Below are 6,000 nucleotides of genomic sequence, written 5' to 3'. Positions count from 1 at the left end.
GTTGACAACATAGTAGTTTGCACTCCAATTGAACACATGTTTTCTACTACATCTCTTTATGAGATACACCTTTGCATTCTTATCCTCTCATTGTTGCACATACATTCATGCACAATGGAGGATAATTCACTCTTGGTGGACAAGTGCTTGGTTGGTATGCTTATCTCTTTCCATGACTCCTAGTCATCTTGATTGCCTTTACATACAAGACACTTCCATGATGTATTCATTCAATTATCCAATCAATCCATTCTCATTTGACCATATCTTGTCTCTCTCGTGCTATCTCTTGAGCTTCTAGATCTTGGCACTTCATTCTTTCCTTAGGCAAATTCTTACATGGTATCAAAGATATTCCAAATTCTTACAAAAATTAATATTTAAACTCAAAGAACTAAACTAATTAAAATGATTTAAAAACTAAAAAATCAATCAATTTTAAAAGCTAAAATTAAATAAAAAGGAAGAAAAATATGAGTTCTAATTAATGTTCTAAATAAATAGAAAAAGAGAGAGTTAAAAGTATAGATAAATTAGTTTATAAATTAAATACAAGAGTTCTAAATGGAGATAAATTTTAAAAAAAGAAAAAAATAGGAGTTAACAGTGTAGATAATAGCTAATTAAATTAAATAAATATGGGAAAAAATAAGAGTTAAACTTAGATGGAGATAAAACTAGTTCGAAAATAATTAACGACAAGGATTGACAATTTTTTGGTGAGGTCAAAGTGAATGAGTCATCAGAAATATATCTCCATAAAAGAGGCAATAAGTATTGCAAGTTTTTGATCTTAGTTCTTGATTGAGAGTTGTAGAAGTTAGTCACGAGTCACAAATTTGAAAGATTGATAAAAAATTTAGATGGATTCTAAATTTCAACTTGTTCTTTTTTTTTTGATGAGGTTCATAAAAATTTAAAACTTGATGATTCCTTAAAGATAAATTTTGACTTGTAGTTCTTGATTTTTCTTTGTTCGAGGTTCTCAAATTTGTAGTCTTTTATTTATTTTTGCTTAGGATCTTGTTCTCTATGTGGACCACCTTGTTGTAGTGTAGGGATGGGATTGTGGACAAATGAAGGGATTAGGCATCTTTCATTGTTAATGATTCAAAGAAGGATCTAAAATTGTAGGGGTAAGGCCTTAAGGGCTATCAGTAATGAAATAAGGGATTCAAAGAGTGAAAAAGATCATGAAACATAGTGCACATGTGCAAAATGTGAGCATAATGTATGTTCCCACATTAAGGTGATTTCTAATGCCTCAACAAAAGAAATGGCTTTAACAAAATTTACATACATCCACAAAAGATGTTTCCACTATGAAAGGCCCCAAAGCAAGGACACATCATGGGATGACAAAAAAAGAGCGCAAGTGGAATCTACAAGTTCTAGGGTTAGTATGATCATAATAAATATAAAAATTATTATGTCAAATATAAAATTTCATCATTCCACAATGGAAGTAGAACTATGTTTCAATGGGGGAAAATCACATGAAAGTCTTTTTGGGGTGACATCATAGAGACCAAAAATAATTGGTACTACTACATCACAACATCGTAGGTAGACTATAAAAAGGCAAATTTATGAATAATGAAACATGTGCAACATATCATGTAAACATATAGAAGAAGAGAGATATAAATAGAAGAATGAGCACACCATGTTCTATTCTTTTATCACCTTGTGCAAACACAGTAACAAGGTCTATTTGAAGAAATATAGACAAAATATATAAAAAACACCACATCATAAGGGACGTACATTACAATAGGAAAACATATAAAGAATATCATGCAAGAGGAGCTGATCAATAATATCACCTATCTCCCAATATCAATCCATAATTTTTAGGGAAGTTGGAAAACTCACAAGAGGAGCAACATAAACAATAATAGAAGGAACAATAGCCAATTCCAAACAAGGACCATATTGTGAAGCTAGGTCACTATGCTCATTACTAGGAGTAATAGATAATTATTGAGAAAACATGTGGTAAATCATGATCAAGATCAATGGTCTCATATAAATCATCAAAAATAGTAGCATGTATACCATTGAGTATCAATAACATCATCAGTAGTACCTTCTTCATCTAGATTAATCATAATAGAATCCAAGATACACATAGTATTATCATGTTTATGCACTTCTTCCACAAGCGTAGTCATGGGATGATCAAAGGGGAGTGAAGTAGAAGGGGTGTGAGATGATGACTCATTTTTGGAATCACTACTACAAGCCTTAGCTTTAGTTTAATGTTTCTTACTAAGATCACAATTACATTGATTATGCTTTGTTTAAAAAGATACTTAGGTTTGCATGGAAGAAAGTCAAAGAATAACAAGCTTATCTTAAAATTAATTGGAAGTAAGTATAATAAAAAAAGTAGCATCCAAAACCTTATCGCAAAGCTATACAAGAAGAGGCAAAAAACAATGAGAAAGAAAAAATAAAACTATTGCAAGTTTGATTCCATACATGAGATGTATCATAGAAATCCATGTGTAATGGAGTCAACTAGGAAATGGGGCATCTTCTACATAGTGAATGCAGATTGATTTAGTTAGCATTGGGGCATTATATGGAGATTGTAACAAGGTTGACCAAGTGGACCAAACGATCCTAATGAGAAGGTAAGTTACAGTCAATAATAATAATGTGCAACTTATGATATTCAAAATAATCATTTGGGAAAATAGAAAGTTTTATGGTGATGATACTTCCTAGATGCAATTGGAAAGGTTATGCTAGTTGCAAATGAAAGGGTATCATGATGATAATGATGCAATTAAAGAGTACATTCCTAAAGGGACATGTATTTGGAGAATAAAAAATCTTTGAATCTAGAGATGTAGTGTCCAACTTATCATAAATCAACTCTTCTATCTTCTGTACAAAATGTGTAGTAATCATGTTACTCATTATGTAAAAGTGACTATATTACTTATTGTGACTAAACTTAAGATCTTAGCTTTCATTTGGTTAAGGTTGGATTTCAAAAGTTGATGTTTACATGAGTTAGAGTTAGTTTTCAAATGCATTCCAAATTCAAAACTCTAATTTTTGACGTAGTTACTAACTCGAGAAGTTAGTTATGTGAAGAGGCCTATAAATGCAAGGCTTTGTCAATGTAAATGGGGGAAGACACTTTTTAGAAAATGGGAAACTCTTGAGAAACCCTCAAAGAAAAATTTCAATAAATTTTGATTCATTATGATGTATAAGGGTTTTTGTGATTATATACTCTCAAGAAGATAATGAACTTTTTTCATATGTCCAAAATGTTCTTCTAGTTAAGATAATTAATTCATCATATGTTAAATTAGTGATTTTTCTTATGCATTCATGTGGAGCATTTGACTTGGTGTAAAGAAACATGTTCATTTCATGGTATCTATATTTGGATGTATTCATATAGCTTATCACTTTGTATGTTGGGATTTGTTATACTTCTTGGATCATCATTCCCAAAACCCTTTGTAAGTCATTGTCTTTTATGGATCTCAGTTAGTAGTCATATGTCTACTATTGGAGTCCATATTCCTATCTTCTTCTAGTTTTTTATTCTCTCCCTTCATGCTTTTGGGTGAAAAGTACACCACAAATATAGCCATCACATAAGGGAGATGCCCCTCTCAAACATAGAGGAATATTACAACTTGATAGTGATCATTTATAGCCTCTCTAACTTTTGGCATAGTTGTCACTGTTCATAGGGAAAATAGGGTCAAGTTCAGGGATAATTTCACAGTGAAAAATCTATTTACCAACATATTTTTGTGGCTCTACTAGGAACTCTAGGGAAAAGACCAGTAAACATTACCCCTCAAAATTTTTAAGGTAGCTGTTTGCCAAATTTGCCTCCCTGCCGAAATCACCACATTTGAATTTAAAAGATAATTGACCACTTCCCATGTTTTTAATTTTTAAATACCATTGAAATATAATATTGTGAGGTCGAGAGCCGAAAGTCAAGGGCCTATGATGCTACATAATTTTTTAAGATCACCTAAGGAAAGTGTGGAGTGTTGCAATGTTATGGTGATTAGAAGATGGGATGTCCAAATTATAAAGGTAAGATGCTATGACAAGGGGTCCATCGTAAGATCGTAATATCAAAATGATGTCAAAAGTCATTGTAGATGTGGTATTGAGTCAAGGATGTGAAACATAAAGTTTATGATGTTACACTAGACTTGTAAGATTACAGAATCATAGGATAAGGAGAAGAGAGAGAAAGGCTTAAAATTTTATGTTGGTTGAGTGGTCAGATGCCTTAAATGACTCATTTGTGATGTTACGACAAAGGCCTTAACTGTAGCATCGAGAGGGAAAAAAGTTAGTGATACAATGCTATGAAAGTTAGACGATATCATAAGATCAGGGAATCATAGGATCATAAGGCTAAAAATGAAGACATGAGATATTACGAAGCTGCCGAAAACCATGAGATCATAAAGGGAAATTTTCTTGATTTTGATCTTACACTTGAGAGACACATGTTCAAGGAGATGGCACTACAGTTGGCATTCGCAATTGGGTTGAATTTTTTATTAGTCACAACATTTAAGTCTAAAGGAGGTATGGTTAGTTAAAGTCATATGGTCAATCGTGTGGAGACTTTGTGAGGTGGCAAAATAAAATCAGATTATTAGCCCACGTGGCCCATCTTGGTTGCAAGATTCAGTTGACCTATTGACTATGTTGGTTCATAGATCCAACTATGAAGAAGACATGTTTTTTACACAATCTGATCTTCATGATCAATTTCAACCACTCTCCAATGAATGCCATGCCTAGTGAATGGTGGAAAAACACTCCACCATCTCTAGTTTTATCCATCTACTTGGTTAGAATGACTTAATGGTGACATTCTATCTTCTCAAGGCTATGTTTTGCCAAAATATTGGATTTCATTGTATTTGAATCTGTACTAGGATTAGATTTTCCCCAGAACTATATGATTGTTCTTTGAGCATTTAAGACAATGGTTGGGGAGTGACTCCAGTTAGAAATATCTCAGTTATGCCTGAGCTACAAAGGCATATTTTGTAATTTTTGTAAGGGTTGATATTTTTCTAATTCTCTAGTATGGATTTCATACGTACTACTGTAATTTCTCATGCCTATGAACCATTATAATTCTCTACTGAGTCTCTTTTAGCCATTACACACTGTGCAAGGTTCTTTGCCTCTGGTTAATGTTTTTGTCTATGTTCTACAATTTGCATGAATTTATCTACTTTTAACATTGAATGATATTAAGTGGAGTTTCTTCCTATAGCATTCTTTTATTGTTTGATCTACATATAATTGTTGAATCAAGCAAGGTCTAAATCTGTATTCTTTGAGGTTACAACTGGTTGACTGTGCATTCATGGGCAAAGATAAGTTCAAACACTCTATTTTGGTGCATCAGCCCTTTAGGTTAGAGTAGGTAGATTTTCTTTCATGCATCCCTTCTCCCTTTTTCTCTCTATGAGTAGTTAGGTGCACCCTAGTAGCAAAGGAAGTTGGCCTTCTCCAAAGACTCAACCTCATAGTTCAAGTCCCATAGCTCGGAGATTGTTACCATGTTTCAAAAGATTGTCCTTAAGTAAAAAATTTAGACAAGGATGCAAACTTTTGTGACAATAGTTTTTGGCACGCTTGGTGGGACTAAGTTCAAGAAGATTTGAAGTTGATGCTAAGAAGATAGTGTTGGTCTCAGTATTCTAAGCCTTAAGAGGCTCATTTCCATAAGCACTTGGCAACTCTACACCCTTCATATCTAGTTCCAGACTAAAGTTGCTATGATTCATGCCCAAAGCTGAAACAAGGCCATCTTCTAGAGGTAATTTTCAGTATCAAGAACTCTCATATTCAAATCCTAGAAGAAGAAAGAATAGATTATCTCTATTACCAATTAGGAGTATAGAAGAAATACACATCCTTGCGAGGTCAATTTCCACTCCTCCTATTGTGAGATCTCAACCTAGAAAGCCATCAGATCAT

Source organism: Cupressus sempervirens, chromosome 5 (genome assembly GCF_028749045.1).
Source record: "Cupressus sempervirens isolate cs-2001-9-10 chromosome 5, ASM2874904v1, whole genome shotgun sequence".
Taxonomy (NCBI): domain Eukaryota; kingdom Viridiplantae; phylum Streptophyta; class Pinopsida; order Cupressales; family Cupressaceae; genus Cupressus; species Cupressus sempervirens.
This window is presented reverse-complemented; position numbering follows the sequence as displayed.